This window comes from Lynx canadensis, chromosome A2, assembly GCF_007474595.2.
Source record: "Lynx canadensis isolate LIC74 chromosome A2, mLynCan4.pri.v2, whole genome shotgun sequence".
In the NCBI taxonomy this organism is placed as follows: Eukaryota; Metazoa; Chordata; class Mammalia; order Carnivora; family Felidae; genus Lynx; species Lynx canadensis.
In genome coordinates, this window is record NC_044304.2 from 123,631,713 (window position 1) to 123,656,643 (window position 24,931).

Sequence of the window (24,931 nt, forward strand, 5' to 3'; positions counted from 1 at the left end):
CTGAGCCATGAAGGTGTCCTGCAGGTCTCACTTTTAGGTCCTTTATCCACTTTGAGTTTATTTCATTCTTTTGAATGTAGTTGTCCAATTTTCCTAACACCATTTGTTGAAGATACTTTTTTCTCCCCCATTGTATTTTCTTACTTCCTTTGTTGAAGATTAATTGACTATATAATTGTGAGTTTATTTCTGGACTCTGTTCTGTTTTTTTAATCTGTGTGTCTGTATTTGAGCCAGTACCATACTGTTTTGATTACTACAGCTTTGTAGTATAACTTGAAATCTGGGATTGTGATATTTCCAGTTTTGTCCTTTTTTTTTCAAGATTGCTTCAGCTATTTGGGGTCTTTTGTGGTTCCATACAGATTTTAAGATTATTTTTTATAGTTCTGTGAACAATGCTGTTGGTATTTTGATAGGGATTACATTAAATCTGTAGATTGCTTTGGGTATTATGGTCATTTTAATAATATTTGTTCTTGCAATCCATGAGCATGGGATATTCTTCCATTTGTTTGTGTTGTTTTCAATTTCTTCCATCACCGTTTTATAGATTTCAGAGTAAAGGTCTTTTACTTCCTTGGTTAAGTTTATTCCTAGGTATTTATTATTTTTGGTACAGTTGTAAATGGGATTGTTTTCTTAATCTCTTTCTCCTGCTTCATTATTAGTGTGTAGAAATGCTATGGATTTCTGTATATTGATTTTGTATTTTGTGACCTTACTGAACTAATTTATCAGTTCTAGTAGTTTTCTGGTGGAATCTTTAGGGTTTCTATGTATATTATTATGTCATCTGTAAATAGTGAAAGTTTTCCTTCTCCCTTATCAATTTAGATGCCTTTTGTGCCTTTTTCTTTCTGATTGCTGTGTATAGGACTTCCAGTACTATGTTCAATAAAAGTGGTGAGAGTGGACATCCTTGTCTTGTTCCTCACCTTAGGGGAAAGGCTCTCAGTTTTTCCCCACTGAATATAATTTTAGCTGTGGGTTTTTCATTTATGGCCTTTATTATGTTGAGGTATGTTCCCTCTAAGCTTGCTTTGTTGAGGGTTTTTATCATGAATGAATATTGTACTTTATCTAATGATTTTTCTGTATCAATGAAATGATCATATGGTTTCATCCTTTCTCTTGTTGGTTATACCCCTCTTTCATTCTTCTATTACAACTCTTAGATCTGAATTAGAATTTAATATATGTTACTTTTGACAAACTATGACAACTATTAAATTCATAGGTTACCCCTTTGGTATTGCACATTTTCTTTTGAGAGAATGACCAATAATAAGCTTTTTGATTTATGTTTCACATTCAAGTGTTTTAACTATTGCTTTAAAATTACTTCTTTTTTAAATTACAGAGGTCATCTGTAATTTGAAGACAGTTTAGAGGAACACGGAAAATTATTAAGAATAAAATATAAATCACCCTTAATCCTAAAATTTAGATATAAACCAAAATATGTAGTTGTAAATCAAGTATTGATAAAAATGCAGAGTGATTTTGGTGAACTGTTAGAGAAACTAGATTAAAATAGAATCTCCCTTTCTAGGTTAAAAATGACAAGCAATGACTATAAATAGTTCTTGAATTTTATTTTATTTATTTATTAAAAAAAATTTTTTTTTTCAACGTTTATTTATTTTTGGGACAGAGAGAGACAGAGCATGAACGGGGGAGGGGCAGAGAGAGAGGGAGACACAGAATCAGAAACAGGCTCCAGGCTCTGAGCCATCAGGCCAGAGCCTGACGCGGGGCTCGAACTCCCGAACCGCGAGATCGTGACCTGGCTGAAGTCGGACGCTTAACCGACTGCGCCACCCAGGCGCCCCAGTTCTTGAATTTTAAATATAATAAAGGTGCTAGAGCTCACTAGTATTTTCATTTAACTTGATTTTGACGGGGTGCCTGGGCGGCTCAGTCGGTTGGGCGTCCGACTTCGGCTCAGGTCATGATCTCGCGGTTTGTGAGTTCGAGCCCCCCGTCAGGCTCTGTGCTGACAGCTCAGAGCCTGGAGTCTGATTGGGATTCTGTGTCTCCCTCTCTCTCTCTCTCTCTCTCTCTCTCTCTCTCTCTGTCCCTCCCCTGCTCACGCTGTGTCTCTCAATAATAAGTAAACGTTAAAATAAATAAATACAGTACCACTAAAAAAAAAATTAACTTGATTTTGACTGAGTTGTGTAAATAATTTTGATAGCATGTATTGAGGATATCTGTGACATTAAAAAAGGCTTGTTTGTGAATGAATTATCCATTTGAGAGATTAACATTAACTTCCTCACATGTGTGTAAAGTACCTTCTTATATAGCACATAAAACCTTTCAACTGTTCATATATAATATATAGCCTAGGTGCCTATGTTTACCTATGTGTGTGTCTATATGTTTCTATATATATCTGTATCTGTTTCTAATTTTATAAACAATAAAATCTAGGTTTGAACAGAAGCCATAGTCTGGTATATAATTGGAAAAATGTGTAGGGAAATCTAAGGAAAGTAGTAATTCAAACAATTCATCTGTTTAGAAAATGCTTTCAGGACTTTCCATGTTAAATCCATAATTCTATTATGGTTATTGAATTTTGTTAGAAGAAGCATTTATTCATTGACTTAAACTTGCAACAGAATTTAACAATTAGAAATTTCCCTGAATGATGCATGCCATGTCTATTGGAGAAATAGAGGGGATTGAGAAGTGAGACATTATCTGGAAAACTGAAGTAATCTTATAGGTTAAATCTGGATCTTGGCGTTGATAGTTTAGGTGGTTAATGATGCTGCTGAAATATTTATTTATTTTTGCTTTTATTATTTTCTGTTAGAATCTACTGCAGCAATTTTGACTAATTTCAGTAGTTAGTAAAATGTTACCAGGTTGCAAATAGATTTTTTTTAGTTTCAAATAATCTGTTCAAGGTTGTATGTTATTTATTTTATCTAGGAAAGGGGAGCTCTCATTATTGACTTTTTGCTATCTTTTTTTTGGAGTCAGTAGAGATTTATTGACTAATGGCCTATTTTATTTTGTGTGATATTAAAGATAGATACTTTCTATAAGAGTAACAACATTTGTGTTTTATACATTTATGTTTTTGTTAGACCAGCCGTCTTTTTTTTTTCCTTAAGAAAGCTTCTGGTATTATATAACTGGCATCCCAAAATGTAAAGTCAATAGAGAACCATTAAAATATCTTAGATGGAGAGTGTATTTGATTTAAGAAGGAAAACTACAGATTTTTTTCTTTTGTTAAAGATATTTTTAAATCAAGACTGTTAACTTCGAAATTTCTATTGTTTTTCCAAAGGCTAAGAAAAACCAACATTATTTTTGATTTCAGGCTGTAGTTATGTATTGGGTATTCTGCCATGTGCCTTCATCTGTTTCCATTTAATTTTTCTAACAACCTGCAAAGTAGATACTTTTCCCATCCTACAGATAAGGAAATTGGCAGTCAGAATTCTGTGTATCTGTGTATATTGTGTATATGTGTGTGAGTATATATACATACATATGTGAAAAAATGTGTGTGTGTGTGTGTGTATATATATATGTATATATATATAAATACATATTAAAAAGTTTGAAGATTTCAGGGTTTAAATAGTATAATGGCAATCTCAAGGGAATAGAGAAAAAATAAAGTTCTTGGGAAATACTAATGTTTTTTTATATTCATGGTATCATCAGAGGAATTTGTGTGAATGGATGATAATAAAAGTAGTGGTTTTATAATATAATCTTTTTTTCTCCTTGATTTTGTCATTGCTGATATATTTTGGTTTTAAATTCGACATGTGACAAGTACATTTTAATATTTTCTTAGAGGGATGCCATCAAGTATTTTACTATGCCAAAGGATTTTACTTGTTCTCTCAGAACATGGACGCAAAGAAGAGTATGTTTTACTTTTTTGGAGAATGAGAATTTTGCATTAGGCAGCATTGAGGAGGTTAAGTGACTTTGCTTACCTTTCCACATGAAAATAAATATTTTTCTTTTCTCCTTCCTCTTTCTTTAAGACAGGATTCAGATCTGAGATCTTTTGAAAGTCCACTGGAGGTAGATCACGAAGGACTTGACTTTCTTCAGTAGGAGGTAGCAATCTTAGCACATTTACTTGTAATTAAAGCCAGGGCCCAGTGTTTCACTAGGGAATTTATTATTACTTTTAAGCAATGAGAATTTAAAACTTGGGAGTGGAGTTTTCTCTTATAAACCTTACAGTACATTTGGGCCTCAGGATTTAAAAAAACTGTTGACTGCCCATGGTGCATTAAAAAGATTCAAACTCATCATTTTAATAGTTTTGTGGCATTTTCTTTCATTATAATCCTTATTTTATGCATTTTTATAAAGGTTCATTAGAATGCAGCAGCTTCTGTTGGAAGGACATGAAATTAAATTCTTGGCTTTACTGGCAACTTTTTTATCCTTGACAAAATTGATTGGTCTTTTAAAGTCTATACATGACTGGAGATGGAAACGTTTTGTGCACTGATGTATACAAAGTAACAGATTGTGTGTACATATACAGGAAGTGAAGTGGAAAAGCAGAGGTGCTCACCTGGACAATTCTTACTCTTAATGTTCTTTACCTGAAATAGTTGGCACTTGGCTATATAGGTATATAGTGTATACATATATACAATTTTATTTTTCCTTTTACTTTGTGTGATTATAAACTATTAGCAATTACTTATTCATGAACTTTAGATTTATAGTTCTTTTATATAGTGTAATAAAATTGCTGTAAGGAGTATTTTTCCTTATAATTATTTATAAATCGAATGAATAAATGAATAAAAAATGAATAAATGAAAAAATGAATAAATGAATAAAAACAGTTACATGAGTGGGTTAATACTAAGTTTTATGATTAATTGTGCTTATTAATTGATTTTATAGATTAATTTATACACACATGAGCTATACTGTCCAGTCCTAGCTTTTTTGTGTTATAAATTCTTTCCATGTCAATAAATATAAATATAAATGTACATCATTTTTAATGGCATAGAATTCATGTTTTATGCATACATAAAAATCATAGTTAATCTCTCTATATATTGCTTTTAATGTTTTTCTTTTTATAACCTTTTTATAAACTTTTTTGTAATTCTTTATATATATTAAAACATAAAACTGATATATTCTTTTAAAAAAATTTTTAATGTTCATTTTATTTTTATTTATTTATTTATTATTATTTTTTAATTTATTGACAAATTGGTTTCCATACAACACCCAGTGCTCATCCCAAAAGGTGCCCTCCTCAATACCCATCACCCACCCTCCCCTCCCTCCCACCCCCCATCAACCCTCAGTTTGTTCTCAGTTTTTAACAGTCTCTTATGCTTTGGCTCTCTCCCACTCTAACCTCTTTTTTTTTTTTTTTCCTTCCCCTCCCCCATGGGTTCCTGTTAAGTTTCTCAGGATCCACATAAGAGTGAAACCATATGGTATCTGTCTTTCTCTGTATGGCTTATTTCACTTAGCATTACACTCTTCAGTTCCATCCACGTTGCTACAAAAGGCCATATTTCATTTTTTCTCATTGCCACGTAGTATTCCATTGTGTATATATACCACAATTTCTTTATCCATTCATCAGTTGAAGGACATTTAGGCTCTTTCCATAATTTGGCTATTGTTGAGAGTGCTGCTATGAACATTGGGGTACAAGTGCCCCTATGCATCAGTACTCCTGTATCCCTTGGGTAAATTCCTAGCAGTGCTATTGCTGGGTCATAGGGTAGGTCTGTTTTTAATTTTCTGAGGAACCTCCACACTGCTTTCCAGAGCGGCTGCACCAATTTGCATTCCCACCAACAGTGCAAGAGGGTTCCCGTTTCTCCACATCCTCTCCAGCATCTATAGTCTCCTGATTTGTTCATTTTGGCCACTCTGACTGGCGTGAGGTGATACCTGAGTGTGGTTTTGGTTTGTATTTCCCTGATAAGGAGCGACGCTGAACATCTTTTCATGTGCCTGTTGGCCATCTGGATGTCTTCTTTAGAGAAGTGTCTATTCATGTTTTCTGCCCATTTCTTCACTGGGTTATTTGTTTTTCGGGTGTGGAGTTTGGTGAGCTCTTTATAGATTTTAGATACTAGCCCTTTGTCCGCTATGTCATTTGCAAATATCTTTTCCCATTCCGTTGGTTGCCTTTTAGTTTTGTTGGTTGTTTCCTTTGCTGTGCAGAAGCTTTTTATCTTCATAAGGTCCCAGTAATTCACTTTTGCTTTTAATTCCCTTGCCTTTGGGGATGTGTCGAGTAAGAGATTGCTACGGCTGAGGTCAGAGAGGTCTTTTCCTGCTTTCTCCTCTAAGGTTCTGATGGTTTCCTGTCTCACATTTAGGTCCTTTATCCATTTTGAGTTTATTTTTGTAAATGGTGTGAGAAAGTGGTCTAGTTTCAACCTTCTGCATGTTGCTGCCCAGTTCTCCCAGCACCATTTGTTAAAGAGGCTGTCTTTTTTCCATTGGATGTTCTTTCCTGCTTTGTCAAAGATGAGTTGGCCATACATTTGTGGGTCTAGTTCTGGGGTTTCTATTCTATTCCATTGGTCTGTGTGTCTGTTTTTGTGCCATTAATGTTTATTTTAAAGAGAGAGAGAGAGAGAGAGAGAGAGAGAGCGAGAGCGAGCATGACTGGGGGAGGGGCAGAGAGAGAGGGAGACACAGAATCTGAAGCAGGCTCCAGGCTCTGAGCTGTCAGCACAGAGCCCAACACGGGGCTCGAACTCATGAACCATGAGATCATGACCTGAGCTGAAGTTGGACGCTTAACTGACTGAGCCACCCAGGCGCCCCCAAAACTGATACATTCTCGTAAAAGAAAGAATAAGAACTGAAAGCCCCTTTTTTATTTGCTTGCCGCCTATGAAATTTCACTCTTCTCCAAGGGTAAATAGTTTGCTGAGCAACCTTGCACTGGCATACCTTCAATGAGCATACAAACATATTTGTTTTTGTTTAATGTCAATGGGATCACTGTGTATAAGTTTGTAACTTGCTCATTTCATTTACATGGACATCTTTCCACGTCCAAACACAATAGACTTACCTTGTTCTTATATGAGCTTCATGGAATTCTGTACATAGATATTTCATAATTTATTTAGCCATCAAGATTTCTTCCAAAATTTACTGATGTGGACACTTTTTTTTTTTTGCATCCACACAGTCTACTTTGATATACAGACTCAGAGTAACGTTCACAGGTGACTATATGATTGAACACACTGCGACATGTATTTTAGTAGCATTTATATTTTGTTTCACTTAGGAGTTCAGCTCTATGTATTGAACTTACTGTGGAGAGCAGAAGCAGTTGGCTGAGCTAGGATGAAAGTTTGCAGAGAATTTGATCAAATAAGCAGAGCATAGGAGTTTCCTCGCATTTACCACATTTATCTAGTACATCCTTTAATAATCGTTTTAATTAACCTTCTCACTGAAAGCCCATTTGAGTCATGGAAGAGTTCTGGAAGAGTCATGGGTTTCCTACTGAAGGAAAACCATAGCAAATTGGCAGGGATGAAAAATGTAACAAGATTCAGTGAGACAAGTATCTTTTGAATGATTGTTATTCCTTCCCCAAGGATCTTTCCACATGGCTGGAGATATGAGAGTAACATACATAAAGCTGATATGATAATGAACAACAGAAGTCATTGTGTAATGTTTCCTGCTGATTAATTTTGAACCTAGTCTTGTCTTGAGATGCTGGAAGTTTGAAGCACAGTTATTCTACTCTTGATGGCCCTCAGCGTATTTATCATCTTTTAGAGAAATAGCAATGTTAGGACTTATTTTCTGACCTTTGTTGACTTTTACTCTGTGAAAAGAAATGTATCAGTTCTTTCTAGGTAAGCTACTCAGTAATTAATGCTTGTTCAAATCTTTCTATTTTTCTTAAAAAAAAATTTTTTTTTGGGGCGCCTGGGTGGCGCAGTCGGTTAAGCGTCCGACTTCGGCTCAGGTCACGATCTCGCGGTCCGTGAGTTCGAGCCCCGTGTCAGGCTCCGGGCTGATGGCTCGGAGCCTGGAGCCTGTTTCCGATTCTGTGTGTGTGTCTCTCTCTCTGCCCCTCCCCCGTTCATGCTCTGTCTCTCTCTGTCCCAAAAATAAATAAACATTGAAAAAAAAATTAAAAAAAAAATTTTTTTTTTTAACGTTTACTTAAAAAAAATTTTTTTTTTTAACGTTTACTTAAAAAAAAATTTTTTTTTTAACGTTTACTTAAAAAAAAATTTTTTTTTTAACGTTTACTTATTTTTGGGACAGAGAGAGACAGAGCATGAACGGGGGAGGGGCAGAGAGAGAGACACACACACAGAATCGGAAACAGGCTCCAGGCTCCGAGCCATCAGCCCGGAGCCTGACGCGGGGCTCGAACTCACGGACCGCGAGATCGTGACCTGGCCGAAGTCGGACGCTTAACCGACTGCGCCACCCAGGCGCCCCTCAAATCTTTCTATTCAATGCTTTTATCCTGGTGAAGAAGATCAGTAGGAATCTGGCATTTTAGTGGCTCAGATGACATTTTACAGTGAGTAGAAACAGGGCTTCTCTAGAAGTATTAAGTACTTTTTGATGAGCTGAATGCAAGGTCTCTCTGTTCTCTCTGCAGTTTTCTTCCCTCCTCTCTCATCCATAAGAATAAAGAGATATTTCATAGACAGAGGGCATTATTTTATTTCATGTAATAAGAATAGCCTTGTTAGGGCCAACTGCTTATTGTTTACTTATTTCTGGAAAGAATATAAATCAGCTATTTTAAAATTTAGGTCGTCCTTTTTGCCCAAAGTCTTCTAACATATTTGCCTTCTTGCCAGTGTTCAACTTATGTTTGGACATGTGTTTTTTTTTTTTTTTTTTTTTTTTATGTTTGCCTGGTTTATTTAATCAAGTAAATTTATTTCCCTTTTAAAATATTTTTATTTTGTTTTTTAAAAATGTTTTTATTTTTTATTTGAGAGAGAGAGAGAGAGAGAGAGAGGGGGGGGCAAAGGGAGAGAGAGAATTTCAAGCAAGCTCCACACTCAGCATGGCGACCTACGCAAAGCTCTATCCCACAACCCTGGTATCATGACCTGACCTGAAATCAAGAGTTGTACGGATGCTCAACCGACCAAGCCACCCAGTTGCTGCCACCCCCATCCACCCCCCCCCGCCCCAGCCCAAATTTTATTTTAAATTCTAGTATCATTAACATATGTTTGCCTAAACTTTAATTTTTATTCTCCACAGCAGAGCCAGTCATTGGTGATACTTCAGCTTCAAGAATGGTAGAACATTTGATGGATTCCTGCCCCTTCTAACTTTTTAAAAAATTTTTTTAATTGAAGTTGCATTTTAATTGTAGAAAACTTTGGATGAGGTTTATTTCAGGAGGGAAATGAAATAATCTCTACTCTTGCCACTGAAAGCTCTCTAATCATTAAGACTATGTTAGTGTATTTATTTCATCTTTTTTACTCTTGAGTTTTTATGCCATAAACCTGGATTCATATTGTATTTCCTTTTTTTTTTAAATTTTATTTATTTAAATTCAAGTTAGTTAATATACAGTGCAGTATTGGTTTCAGGACCAGAACCCAATGATTCGTCACTTACATATAATACCCAGGCCCGACAAATTCTTTCCTTAATGCCCATCACCCACAGCCCATTCCCCCACCTATCTCCCCTCTGGCAGTCCCTAGTTTGTTCTCTGTATTTAAGTCTCTTATGGTTTGCCTCCTTCTCTGGTTTTATCTTAGTTTTCTTTCCCTTCCCCTATGTTTATCTGTTGTGTTGCTTAAATTCGACATATGAGTGAATTCATATGATATTTGTCTTTCTCTGCCTGAGTTATTTCACTTAGCATAATACATTCTAGTTCCATCCACATTGTTGCAAATGGCAAGATTTCATTCTTTTTGATTGCTGAGTAGTATTTTGTTATATATATTCACATCTTCTTTATCCATTCATCAGTTGATGGACATTTGTATTTATTCTTTTAAGATCTTTTTCCTCATTTAACAATATCATGAGTATTTACTAAGTCAATAAATGTTCTACTGTATATAATTCTGAATGATTATAGAGTATTTTATGATATAGCTCTATTGGTGGAATTTTTTCTAATATTTTGCTTTTAAAAATTCTGTGGTCAGATTAAAATGTGTATGGATCTACAAAAGATCCTGAGTAGCCAGCAGTCTTGAAAAAGAAGAACAAAGCTAGGAGTATCATACTTTCTGATTTCAAACTACATTAGAAATCTATAGTAATGAAAACCATATATCATGGGCATAAAAATAGATACATAGATCAATGGAACAAAATAGAGACTCAGAAATTAATTTATGACAAAGGAGCCACGGATGCGACTGACGAAAGGATAGTCTCTTCAATAAGTAGTGTTGGAAAAACTGATTGTCAGATGCAAAAAAATGTCTTATACCATACAAAAATCAACTCCAAATGGATAAAGACTTGACTGTAAGACCTGAAACCATAAAACTCCTAGAAGAAAACATAGGATATAAGTTCTTTGATAGAAGTGTTGGCAATGATTTTTTGGATTTGACACCAAGAGGAAAGGCAACAAAGCAAAAATAAACAAGAGACATACAGTACTGTATAAGTTTAAAGTGTACCGCATAAATTATTTGACTTACATATTTTATGTAATGATATACTATTAAATGATATATTATGATATATTATGATATATTGATATGGTATAAATGATATATTATGATATATTATGATATATTCATATACTATGAATGATATATTATGAAATGATTACTAAAATAAGTTTAATTGACATCTGTCGTCTCATATAGATGCACAAAAAATAAAAACAAAACATTTTTTTCCTTGTGATGAGAACTCAGGATCTGTTCTCCTAACAATTTTCAAATATAATTTCTTAATAAAAATAAAAACAAAAAAGAGAACATTTTAGCACCACAAAAATCAGAAGAGAAAGAGAAATACTAGAAATTTTATACTCAAAACAAAGTTGCTTAATGAGCAAAAGTGAGCATTAGTAAGAGTAGTGGAGAGTAGCTAGCATACATTTTTCTTTTTGAGAAAATAATGACCATCCAGATTTATTTGTTACATTTTTGATAAACTCTGGAACTCATTTTATTTTTGTTCTCAAATTATATCTTGTTGTCCAAGCACCATTTATAATTTGTTTTTTTAAATTTGGAATGCCACTTTTCTCATTTGCTAAATTCCTATATAGTCATTAATTTGTTCTTAGGCCCTATTCCTTGTCCTCGGTTTATTTGTCTATAAATATTTTATCTATAAGGAGTGCCAATACCATATTTGAAAAAGTTAACATATAGTATGTTTTGATGTGTGGGAGGGCTAACCATTCTTCATTGCTCTTGTTTGAAAAAATTTATAGCTTAAAAAAAATAACAACAAAAAGGGGTGCCTGGGTGGCTCAGTCGGTTAAGCTCACAGTTTGTGAGTTCAAGCCCTACATTGGGCCCTGCTTTGACAGCTCAGAGCCTGGAGCCTGCTTCGGATACTCTGTCTCCCTCTCTCTGCCTGTTACCCACTCATGTTCTGTCTCTGTCTCTCAAAAATGAATAAACGTTAAAAAAATAAAAAATGTGTGGCTTATTTTTGCTGTTTTTCACTTCTGACTCGTTAAATTTTTTTTTTTTTACATTTATTCTTTTTTGAGAGACAGAGAGAGAGACATGAATATGAGCGGGGGAGGGGCAGAGAGAGATAGAGACACAGAATCCAAAGCTGGTTCCAGTCTCTGAACTGTCAACACAGAGCCCGACGTGGGGCTCGAACCCTCGGGCTGTGAGATCATTACCTTAGCCACAGTCGAACGCTCAACCGACTGAGCCACCCAGGTGCCCCACTTCTGCCTCAAGTTTAAAAAATAGTTTATTGAGTTCCATGAAAAAAATCAAACTAGAATTTTGTTTGGCATTGTATTAAATCTATAGATTATTTTATTGATGGATTGATTTTTTAATTTATTAATATGAAATTTATTGTCAAATTCATTTTCATACAACACCCAGTGCTCATTCCAACAGGTGACCTCCTCAGTGCCCATCACCCACTTTTCCCTCCCTCCCACCCCCCATCAACCCTCAGTTTATTCTCAGTTTTCAAGAGTCTCTTATGGTTTGCCTCCTTCCGTCTAACTTTTTTTTTTCCTTCCCCTCCCCCATGGTCTTCTGTTAAGTTTCTCAGGATCCACATAAGAATGAAAACATGGTATCTGTCTTTGTCTGTATGACTTATTTCACTTAGCGTAACACTGTCCAGTTCCATCCACGTTGGTACAAAAGGCCATATTTCATTCTTTCTCATTGCCAAGTAGTATTCCATTGTATATATAAACCACAACTTCTTTTTTTTTTTTTTTTTTTAAATTTTTTTTCAACGTTTATTTATTTTTGGGACAGAGAGAGACAGAGCATGAACGGGGGAGGGGCAGAGAGAGAGGGAGACACAGAGTCGGAAACAGGCTCCAGGCTCTGAGCCATCAGCCCAGAGCCCGACGCGGGGCTCGAACTCACGGACCGCGAGATCGTGACCTGGCTGAAGTCGGACGCTTAACCGACTGCGCCACCCAGGCGCCCCAAACCACAACTTCTTTATCCATTCATCAGTTGATGGACATTTAGGTTCTTTCCATAATTCGGCTATTGTTGAGAGTGCTGCTATAAACATTGGGTTACAAGTGCCCCTATGCCTCAGCACTCCTGTATCCCTTGGGTAAATTCCTAGCAGTGCTATTGCTGGGTCATAGGGTAGATTCTATAGATTATTTTAGTGCATAACTGACATGTTTATTATATTGATTCTTCCCATCCAGGAATATAATACGTCTCACTATTTATTTAGGTGACCTTTCATGTCGTTTAGTACAAATTGTACTTTCTATCTCTTTTAGTTATTAATTTGTTGGTTAGATCCTCCCTACCTCCTTCCTTTTTTTTTTTCTCTTTCTCCCCCTCCCCTCCCAGCTCCTCTCTCCCCTCCATCTCTTCCTCCTCCCGCTCTCTCCTTTCCTTCTTCCCTTCCTTCCTTCCTTCCTTCCTTCCTTCCTTCCTTCCTTCCCTTTATGTGCTAAGCACCCTGGTGGATGGTATGGATACAGTGGTGAGTCAAATATAGAGATCTGTGGCCTCATTAAATTTGGAGAGAGAAACATTAAGTAGATAATCATAAAAATAGGTTTAAAATCACAAGTGCTATTAAGGAAAAGATGCCATGTTAATGACGACCTGTTTTAAGGGTATATTGCTTTGGTAACTATTGTGAATCGAATCTTTGTTTTATTACATTAAAATTTTGGGGGGTAGATGAAGGGAAGGCTGGGTATATAATGCTTTTTTTTTTTTTCCCCTGTTACACAGGAGATATTCTGCTTTTCTGGTTTCCACTGGTGTTAAGTTAGTTTTCAGTCTAGCTGTTATTCTTTTGCTAATCAGTCTGTTCTCTCCATTGCTTTTAAGAGAGTCTTTGTCTTTGTGTCCTGCAGTTTCTCTATTGGGTATCTAAGGGGGGATTTATTTTTACTTCTCCTAATTAGAATTTATTTGGCTTAAAACTAGATTTTAGGATTGGTGCCTTTCAACAGTTCAGGAAAGACCTCTGTCCTTATTTGAGTATTGCCTCTTCCATATTCTCTCCAGTGTCTCCTAATGGAAATCCAACTAGGTATATATTGGCCCATCTTCCTCTATTGTTTATGTCTCTTAAGTTCACTTGCATTTCTGTCTCTGTGTTTCTCATTAGTGCATTTTAGATTATTTCTTTATTTTCTTGTTTCCTAAATCACTGCTATTTAGAGACTAATTTCTATTGAAACTACTTTTGGAGTTCTGTTAACTTTGTTAAGTCTAATTATTATATTTTTATTTTTCAAAGTTTATTAAAAAATCTGCTTGGTCATTGATAGTCCCTTAAGCACATTTTTACTATCTGTTTTTATTTCTTTAAATATAAAATATAGTATTTTTATATTCTCTGTTTATAATTTTAGTATATGAAGTCTTCATTGTTCTGATTGTGTTCTCTATTTTTGCTGTCTTTTGCTCTTATTGCCTTCAATTCCTTGTATATTGTGATTTTGCCTGCGAGGTCATATTCTTTGGAACTTTATCCATGGGAATGATTGGTGTGTTCATTCAGAGATTTCAGTTTTCTTTTGTCAGGTACTTGGTTGTTCTGTTAACCCAGGATCCCTTTATACTAAATTCATAGATTAAGGCTTCTTGGGCAAGCCAGTAGAGTGAATTTGGTCTGAAAACCCACATTAAGATCAGGCTGGGGGTTATGAATTCTTAGGAGAGATTTTTTTTTTTCCTTCATCTGATTCCAAGTTTTTAGATGTGCATTTTATTTTGCTTTCTCTTTGGCTTGAGGGGGAATGCTATTTCTAAGTTCTCCTTACATGGAGGGTAGAGCCCTGTGTGGTTTTAGCTTTCTACTGCAGGGAGGGAGATAATGTACAGGATCAATTAGATTCCCTACATAGAGTCGGCCCCAAGGTTTTTCTCCTTTACCATATGTCATTTGAGACCTTGAAAACTGAAGCTGAAAGTTATCTAGTTTAGGAAAATGCCCACAGGCTCTGTTTACCTTTTTCGGTTCTCACTTTCATTTACTGTTTGGCTTCTGAATTTTATTTCTTTTTTCTTTGTTTCTTTCTTTTTCTTTTTTTTTTTTTTTGGGCAGCGTATTGATGTGCTTAAAAATACTGTTTTTAACAAACGTTTTATTCAATAATTTAATGGGAAAATCAGGGTTTTATCTGTTGCTCTCATATACTTACTTAATAATTTAATTTTATTTATCTTTGCAAGCAGTTCTTTTGTAAATAAGACAAGAGTGAAGGAAGATACTATATCAAAGAAACAGCAAGTGGTTATATCAAGCTTTGTCTGCCAAAGTGAAATAATTGACATTTTGTATTTAAATGTGATGAAAGTTATAAGCGTACAAAGTGCAGTTGTGATAATAGGCCATGTTGAATTTGTAATCACAGAGGGATTTAGAGATTATGTCATTAGAGTATTACTTTTTGCTTAGTTTTCACTTGGAGGAAAAAGACTAGAGATAAGATTTATAGGGTTGTGTTCCTGCCCCGCTACTTCTCAGCTGTACGTCCCTAACAAATCATTGAACTTTCTTGAGCCTTTAGTCTGTCCACAGTGACATGAGAAGGATAGTCCTTGACCTTCCCTAGTTACAGAATAGTTGCTAAAGTTGGATATGCTAATTATCTATGTGTCAGCACTTGTAAACTGCTATCATTGTTGATTTTGAAGTTTTTAATTTGCTCCTATTAATTTAATGAGATTTCTATGAGAGGTCATCAATGAATTCATACACTGCTTCCTTTTTTCCATATAACCTCTTGAAACCCTCAATTCTTTATCTTTCTTTGTTTAATATCCTCTTTGTATGACGTTATAGTTCAGTTAACCTTTAGAGTATAGAGCAGAAACCAAGAAATTTGAAAGCTGGTTTAGAAAGATTTATTGAAATACTCAGTGTTACCTAGTTATACATCTCTTTCATGTTCATATCAGATGGCGTTATATTCCAGTGTTTTAGGGCATAGAGTAAAAATTAGTCTTTGATAAAAAAAATAGTAAGAGCATGCAATATCCAGTCAATGTTGGGAAGATTTTTAAAAAGTCAATTGCCTTTTGATAGGATTAGATTCTTTTCTGCTTGTCAGCAGAGGGAGCCTTTGCCTCACTTATGGATTCCAGAAGCCTGATAGTGGTGAGATTATAAAAAGCCAAAATGTCTTTGGAAAACGCTTGTTTCCTCACCTAGGTCTTAATAGGTTTTGGAACAAGTTTTTCCTTTGTTCTTGTAAAGGAAAAACTTTTTGTGCTTGTTTTTCTGAGTTCTTTACAATAGCGCCTGTTAAGTGCTAGTGTGGGAAGTTCTTTAAAAGTGGTTAATGCTTGGATAAAATAGTCGTTCTCAAGTACTATCCTGTGTTAAAGTTTTGAATGATTTTAAGGCAATGAGAAAAATAGCTAATGAACTAAATTTTTTATAAAGCTAAAAAAATTGCTCAGTTAAAGGCTGTACTTAGTGCTAACATTTTCTCATTTTGTACCTCCTACTTATTTGTATTATATTGTCTTTTTAAAAAAATTTTTAATGTTTATTTATTATTATTGAGAGACAGAGACAGAGCATGAGCAGGGGAGGGGCAGAGAGAAGAGGAGAGACAGAATCTGAAGCAGGCTCCAGGCTCTGCACTGTCAGCACAGAGCCCGATGCAGGGCTCAAACTCACAAACCGCAAGCTGAAGTCGGATGCTTAACCGACTGAGCCATCCAGGTGCCCCTGTATTGTCTTAATAGAAAAATGTTCGTGATAACAGTCTCTGTTTTTAAAAATATCTTCTGATTGGGCAGTTCACAAGGTTGACAATCTATGATGATCAGTGAAATTCCAGAACCTGGAATCACTGTTTTTAGCAAGTAGTTTCACAAATAGAGATTGGAATTTCTGAACTGAACCATTTCCAACTTCCTGGTCACCTTTTGTTCTAACTTTCCCCTGAGATGTTTTCTACCCTTTTGTATCTAGGAAGTGAGACTTAATGGCTAAACTATCTGAGATACAAGTAAGTGTAGATACTAAGGAAAGTTAGTTTTTTAAAAAAATTATTATTATTATTTTTTACCATGCAAATTTTGGGATTAAGACTGGCATAATTCCTACCATGTTCCAGATACTAAACTGGGTATTTGGCATATGTCCCCTTTAATATTCATAGCAACCCAATGAGGTACAGAGGTTTGTGATAAGGTTTATTTTGCATTTGAAGAAACAGACTGAATTAAGCAAAGTAGTCAAAGCCACATATCTAGGTTGTGTCAGAGTCAGGATCCAAAACCTTATCATTTTTTTTTGTTGTTGTTGTTCAAAATCATTGCTCTTTCCACTATATATTAATACTTTAATCTGCATTTGATACTTTTTCCAATTTGTTGTTTTATGGTATACAATCCTGCTCTGGGAATAGGTAATAGCCAGAGAGTCTCCTATTTACTATCCTTTTTTGGGTACTTTTCCTCTGGTAACAATCCCTTGTTTCATATTACCCAGAAAAAGACTTTGTACACAGAATTCTAATAATTACTAAAACTTTAGGGCTTAATCTGTGTATGTTTTTGAAGTTAGAGATTTATGAAATACTGATGGATCCAAAGATCATTCTATTCCTTTGGTATCCTCTTTGGGCTTCCCCAGTTCTCTATGGTTGAGTGTTTTTCACATTCATTTACATATTTTCCTTTTGGGGTCCTCTCAACCCTACCTTTATTTCCTGTGCCTTTCCATTAGAGTTTTCCTTTTTTTTTTTTAAAGTGTGTTTGTTTATTTATTTAGGGAGAATGTGCACGTGTGCACAAGCAGGGAAGGGGCGGAGAGAGAGGGAGAGAGAGAATCCCAAGCAGGCTCTGCTCTAACAGTGCACTATTAGTGCAGAGTCTGACTTGGGGCTTGAACCCAAAACTGTGAGATTATGATCTGAGCTGAAATCAAGAGTCAGGTGCCTGACTGAGCCACCCAGGCACCCCTAGAGTTTCTCTTTCTTAGGAGCTAAGTTATCCTTAACCTTTTCTCTTTCTTCAATATTTCTTAGTATATCTAATGTTGGACATACAATGAGTACTGTGATTTTTTTACCATAGTACTAAGACCTAAAATAATTTAGAATTCTGGGGGCACCTGGGTGGTTCAGTTGGTCAAGCATCCGATTTCAGCTCAGGTCATGATCTCACAGTTTGTGAATTTGAGACCTGCATCGGGCTCTGTGCTGACAGTGCAGAGCCTGGAGTCTACTTCAGATTCTGTGTCTCCCTCTCTCTGCCCCTACCCTGTTCATGCTCTGTCTCTCTCTCTCAATATAAATAAACACTAAAAAAATAAAAAAATAATTTAGAATTCCAATTATTATTATTTATTTAAATATTTATTTATTTTGAGGAAGAGAGTGTGCAAACGGGAGAGGGGCAGAGAGAGGGAGAGAGTGTGAGAATCCCAAGCAGGCTTCGCACATCAGCATAGACCCCGATGTGGGGCTCGACCCCATGAACTGCGAGATTACAGCTTGAGCCGAAACCAAGAGTCAGACGCTTAACCGACTGAGCCACTCAGGTGCCCCTAGAATTCCAATGATTAAATGTCACATATTAAAACTATTTCAGGGCCTTTACTATACCATTTTTACTTTGGCACCATTCATTCATTCATTCATTCAAATATTTATTGAGCTGTTGAGCTGTACTATATACTAGGGACTGTTTGGGGTAGGGAGATGTGGTAAATAATGCATACTGCCAGATCTTAAGGTGTTTTCTTGTGAATACGGTGATATTGTTAAATATCTTGGCCCTCTTGAGGATCATTGGCATCCTGGTACCTAGTACTACAGTCTGACATGGGTTTTTAATTTTGTGATGGTTTAGTTGATTTGAACAGATGTTTTGGGTCCCAACATATAAGGGATTAGTCTCAATACTGTGAACTAGATAATGAAAGTAAAATATCTTCAAGAATTTTATGCTTCGTTTATGGAAGTTTGATATGGGAGAGAGAGATGCCAAATTTCACCATATCACCAGGAAAAATCTTGTTAGTACTAATAGTGAGTGATGCAGAATGTACTGAGGAATAGAGGGAGACTGGGTTATTTATGCCTAGAAGGGATTGGAGAAGGCCTCGAAGTGATGGGGATGTGTCCTGAGATAGAGGAGGTGTAGAAGGATTTTGTGATGTTAAGGAAGAGAGTGACACCTGAGATTAATTGAACTACACTAACAAATGCATAAGGACATTTAGGGCAGGCTTATGTTACCTGAAGCGTTTGGTGGTTGGGACTGGATGAGAGGGAGTAGTCAAAGTTCATTTGGCAGACACATTAAAGAGTTTTTTGGATTTCCTGCTTTTTAATTTATACTTATTTCTGGAGACACTGGAGTACCTTTGAAGCTTTTGAATGGGTTGATAACATGATTGTATATGTATATTAAGATGATGGCTTTGGTATATTTGTTTTTATGAGTTTTATTAAAGATAAGGTATTTTAGCTGCTTCTTTTAGAAGAATCCAAGGAAATTTATTAGACCAAACAATGGTTAAATGGCACATCAAACTTTGTGATAAGAATTGACAGTTCAGGAAATTTAAAGTTACCGTTGTCTTTATCCCTAATTCTTTTTTATTTACTTTTTAAAAATTGTATGAGTTTAGATGAAGCTGAACCTCAGCTGGGAATTTCTTGCCTTTAGTTATTTTTTTCACAACCTAATTTAATTGGCTTGACTGACTCTAGTGTAGACTATAGTTTTTTTGTTCTTTCTTTGGATACACTCATGATTTTAGGATTAAGACAGTTAACAATATATAAAAAGCAAATGTTTAGCTTTTGGGGTTATTGCTTTATGGGATGGATAATATTGCAAATGAAGAATATTTGTACAAAATGAAGAGGTATTTAAAATGTTTTCTGTTTGTTAGTATTTTCTTTTGGTTTTTGGTTTCCTATCATGACTGACAGGAATTACCTTGAGACATCTACCTCACTTTGAAACTAGTTACTTAAAAATTTTATACCCCCAACATTATATTCTTTAAGGTTTTTTTTTTTTTTTTTTTTTTTAATGAGAGAGAAGAAAAGAATGCTGCTAAGAAGCATCCTGTATGACATCATCTGTCTTGTCTTTCTTATGTCACTCAGGGTAATCCTGCATAAAACATTAATAAAAGAGGTGAGGGAAGATTATAGATATGTGTGTGTTGGGGGAAGGATGCGGAGGCAGGGACAGTGCATTCCCAGATAGGGCTTTCTGGCACACTCATAATACGTTTCTTTTCTTTTCCTTTAAAAAAAAATTTTTTTTTAACGTGTATTTGTTATTGAGAGACATAGAGACAGAGAGAGACAGAGCATGAGCATGGAAGGGGCAGAGAGAGGGGGAGACACAGAATCCGAAACAGGCTCCAGGCTCTGAGCTGTCAGCACAGAGACCGACGCAGGGCTCGAACTCACAAACCACGAGACCATGACCTGAGCTGAAGTTGGATGCCCAACCGACTGCGCCACCCAGGAGTCCTTCACACTCACAGTACATTTCTTTAGAGATTTTAATGTGAGGGAAATTGCTGTTTTGGGGAAAGTAAACTTAAAATAGGCAAAAAATCATCTTGAATAGCCAGTAGTTCACACAGACCTAAGCTTTGAAAGATTTTCCATAGTTTTTAAATTCTTAAAGACCCTTTGCTTTGACAAAAAGGATAATTTCCCGATTGAGTACTCCTTCTTATATTAAACTTGCCCTTTTTGCTCTGAAGCACCTTTTTCCTCTCAGCTTAAAGGTTTTTTTTCCACATGATTTGGTCTGTAAGGAAGAGGGCAATCCAATAATATTACTTACTTACCACTTATTGAATGCTTATCAGGATCAGGTGCTATATATTTTCATTGTATTTTACCTTATAGCAACATCATATAATCTTTTCATACCACTACTTTACAGTAAGGAAACTGGCAGAGCTTTCAGGGCTAAAATAAGGATGCAGCAACTCTGGTCTCAAGTTGTGGTTGTGACTTTGCCATCAGTTCTGATGAGCATCCCTGCCGTATTCATCAGCAGTCTCCCTCCACTTAACACCCTCCCCCAGAGTTCACTGTTCTCACTCCTCTCCCAAGGTAGTTCTCTTATGATCCATGTGTCTGTGCAGTGTGCCCTCTCTGCTTTTGTTTCTCTGATGGTCTGGCAAACTTTCTCAACCTGCAAGACCCAGGTGTTATCTCTGTTTTGAGGCTTTTCTTGATTCTTCCAGACGCTGTTAATCAAGTTGCATTGCCTGTTAACTTAGTCTGATACGCCTCTGTTCTTACATAATTATAATATTTAACTGACTAACTCCCATATTCACTGACCTTTCTGAGGGTGGCAGCTGTGGCTCTCCTAGCATGTACTAGGTGTAACAGTGAATGTTTGTGGAATTTGTTCAATGAATGTGAGTTCTGGAGAATGTTATCAGACCTTTCATGATCATTACATTGGACAAAGTAATTCACCCAATATCTTATGCAAGTGATAATATAATGTTTAGGGCCTTCATTTAAACTCTAACATTGCATTCATATTGAATCCATCACATATAATGCTAATTTAACGAATGGTTGTAATTTCGTTATAATATGTTATTAAACTTGTTCACAGTTTAAGGGGAAAATTGTGATAAATAGCTTGGTCGAACACACACTAGTGGTCTTTGTAAGGCTATTAAAGTACCTATTAAAATGAGACACATTAAAATGTCAAAAGGCAAGTTCATAGGAAGAGTTAGTATGTAGACTCAACTTTTATTTTCTTGAGTCTTAAAGTAATTAGTCTCATGAAGTTATTTACTGGGGGAAACTCTTGAATAATAGTTGAGAATTTGTGTAATTTTTCCCTGGTACATATTTAAAAATATTAGCTATTTAGCTCAACACATGTGTTCTATTTGTTGATTTCCTCTGTTTGGTTAGGGCTTTAAATTTTATTTATTTATATATAACTAAGGTTTTAAACTTAGAATCTCCTTGAATATTACATTATTATCAGACACTAATTGCTTTTAGAATGCTCAAATAAAAAAATATGAGGGAGAAGGTAATAAGAAAGAAGCTAGCTATTCTTTCATTCAATTAATTGCCAATTATTAGTTATTAAGCATAATCAAATAGTATCATGTATTTCAAACTTATGGTAGTTTTATTTATATGATGATATGAATTAAAAAGTACAAAAATGCTTTAAGAAATAAAAAATAAAACAGGTTAAAATAAAAAAAAGTACAAAAATGATATTTAATGGTGAATTTAAAATCCTGCAAGCTCTAGGGGCTCCTGGGTGGCTCAGTCGGCTGAGTGTCTGACTTCAGCTCAGGTCATGATCTCACAGTTCGTGGGTTCGAGCCTCATGTCGGGTGCTGTGCTGACATCTCAGAGCCTGGAGCCTGCTTCAGATTCTGTGTCTCCCTCTCTTTCTGCCTCTCCCCTGCTCATACTCTGTCTCTCTCTGTCTCAAAAATAAACATTAAAAATTTTTTTTTTTAAATCCTGCAAGCCCTAGAAATGCATCCACCATTTGTTTTTAGGTCAGTATCTGTTGAAATTCTACCCTTAACATTTTTATGTCCTTGCTCATAGCAAGCATGTTGTATGATTTTTGAGTTAGGTTTGCAATAAAGATTAATGAGTTAGTGTTTCAGTTTTTCTGTAACAACAACAACAAAAATTTTTCCGTGTGTGCATGTGTAAAAGGAGCAAGCGGAAGTTCCACAGACTGTTGGACTCTTCTGTTCTTATGTATCAGTCTCTTGATGTTTCCTGTCTGCCTTTTTGACTACCTATACAGCTGTTTTTCATGTGTTTTTCAGGCTTGGAGAAAGACCAAGTATTTTTGACAGCTGCACACTGAAGTGCAATATATGCTTGGCCACAGGTCACGTTTGCATTTCTTCACTTGTATTTTTACTCAATGTGTAAAAGAAATATGAGCATAGAGAGATTCAGAAAACGTATAGCATGCTGAGTAATGGTAGTCTTCTTTTATGTATGCCATTCTACTTTGCTGTGTAGATTCCACAGGAAGAAAAAGACAGCAGAGAAATGGAGGAAATGGTGTTCAGGACTGCCCACCATGGGGCCCTTGTTGCTATAATAGTGAATGATGGAAAGTGCTCTGGGTCATGTATGGTAAAAAGAACTTGTGAGCATGGGGACACACACACATGCACGCATGCATGCACACACAGTGCTACACACCACTTTAATGAATAGATTATAATTTAGTAGAGAAAACTGTTAATTAAACAGTCAGTTCAACATGTTTGTGCATCATGTTAAAGCCTTGGCTACATGATATTTTAACACCAGGAAATGAAACACAGTATTTATTGTGTTCATTTTGCAAGGCTGCCATAATAGAACTTTCGTGCCTCCATCTCCCCATCCCCACAGACACGAAATTTTTCTTTGCCTTTGAAAATGAAAAGACAATGATTTTTAATACCCTTTCAAAATGATTTTGCTAAGTCCTTTCTCAACTCTTTCCCAGATCTCGCAAATAAGGTTTGAAATCACAATGGTTAGTTTTTTCTCATCATGGTTAAAGATCAATAGGATAAATATCCAGATTTTAAATTCTGATGAAATCTCCAACCTTCCTAATTATTTCAACTTTAAAAGCTATTTTATTTTTCTCTGTATAGTTAAGTCATCATTTTTGAGGAAGCATCATTAAGATATTGTCATCTTTTCAATCTACTGCTTGCTTTTATGTTTCATGCCCTGTTGGTAAAACTTGTTGCATTGCACTAGGTCAAGTCTAATTGCTTCTGCATCTTCTTCTAGTATGTTCCTTTCCCCTCCCCAAAACTTTCTCTACTCATACCTTTGAATGCTCTTCATTATCCCTATCCTTCTCAGTCTAGGGATACATCCTACCTCATGAAATCTTTCTCAGACTGTTCACTGTAATGAAGCTCTTTGATGGTCTGTAGTACTTAGTCTGTTTCACATCACTTCGATTTTATATGTTAGCTTATGTTAATTTTTAAAATGGATCTAGTGTGGTATAATGGAGCCTCCTCGGGAACATGTAAGATATAACAGAGTGAGATTTCATTTGAGTCCTAGCTCTGTCATTTTCTCACTCTTTGGCATGAGGCAAATTATTTTTTTTTTATTAAATTTTTTTTTTTCAACGTTTATTTATTTTTGGGACAGAGAGAGACAGAGCATGAACGGGGGATGGGCAGAGAGAGAGGGAGACACAGAATCGGAAACAGGCTCCAGGCTCTGAGCCATCAGCCCAGAGCCCGACGCGGGGCTCGAACTCACGGACCGCGAGATCGTGACCTGGCTGAAGTCGGACGCTTAACCGACTGCGCCACCCAGGCGCCCCTGAGGCAAATTATTTAAGCTCTGTGGTTTTCAGTCTTCTCTTGTCAAATGGGACTGTTGTTCGCCATTTGGAGTTATTAAAGATTATAGCTAATTTGCTGGGTAAATGTTTAGTACAAAGGAAGGAATAGAACAGGTGCTCAGTAAATGTCAATAGTAATTTTTATTCCTGTTGTTCTATATTTCTTACAGCTCCTAATAGAATACTGAGCATGTGGTAAGGACTCTTTGAGTACAGTTCAGGGCTAGGTCATTTAAATAGCTCCTGAAATCCTATCGGTTTTATGAAGGCTTCCTGTTGGCTGTGTTTTATCAGAACTACAAAACTTTCATGGCTTCTCTGGACTGTTCTTTCTGTTCCCATTATCTGTAAGGGGAGCCTTTGGTATGTATTCTGAAGTGGCTTCCAAAGCAGCGATTTGAAGGATTTATTTATTTATTTTTGAGTAATGTTTTGGATTGATCCCTACATTTTTCTAAATATCAGCAGCCAGGATTGTAATAAATAAAGCATTTTTCACATACTTCAAATGCAGTATGTGAAACACATAGAATAAAATCTCAGCCAATCTGAACTTTAGATGAATAAATTATTTTGCCTAGCTTACTTCAGTTTAAGAGACATTTATTAGTGCATCTGTTATGTGCCAGGCATTTTATCGCTGTTGGATTTACAAAGATGAGTAAGACATGGCTCCTGCCTTTGCGTTTAGTTTAGGGTGAACAAGAAACACAAAAACAGATCATTTCAATTGATTATTAGTTGTAAGATGGAGGTGAGGATGGGATCACACGTGGAGGGTGGTTGAGGGGGAAAGAGATGAGCCTAATGTTGTGATGTCTCTCAGAGGACAAATGGGTTGATTGACTTGATTCAGGGACAGAGTGGCTCAAGGTGGCTTCAGTATTTATGGAATTTATTCCCTGAAA

The 24,931-nt window shown here is 35.8% G+C and overlaps 1 protein-coding gene across 1 annotated transcript in view; it reads left to right on the plus strand.

Annotated features, from left to right (window-relative positions):
- The window catches only part of BBS9 (Bardet-Biedl syndrome 9), a 456,168-nt gene that overhangs the window by 87,230 nt on the left and 344,007 nt on the right, over positions 1-24,931 (plus strand). The gene's annotated exons all lie outside the window — the stretch shown is intronic.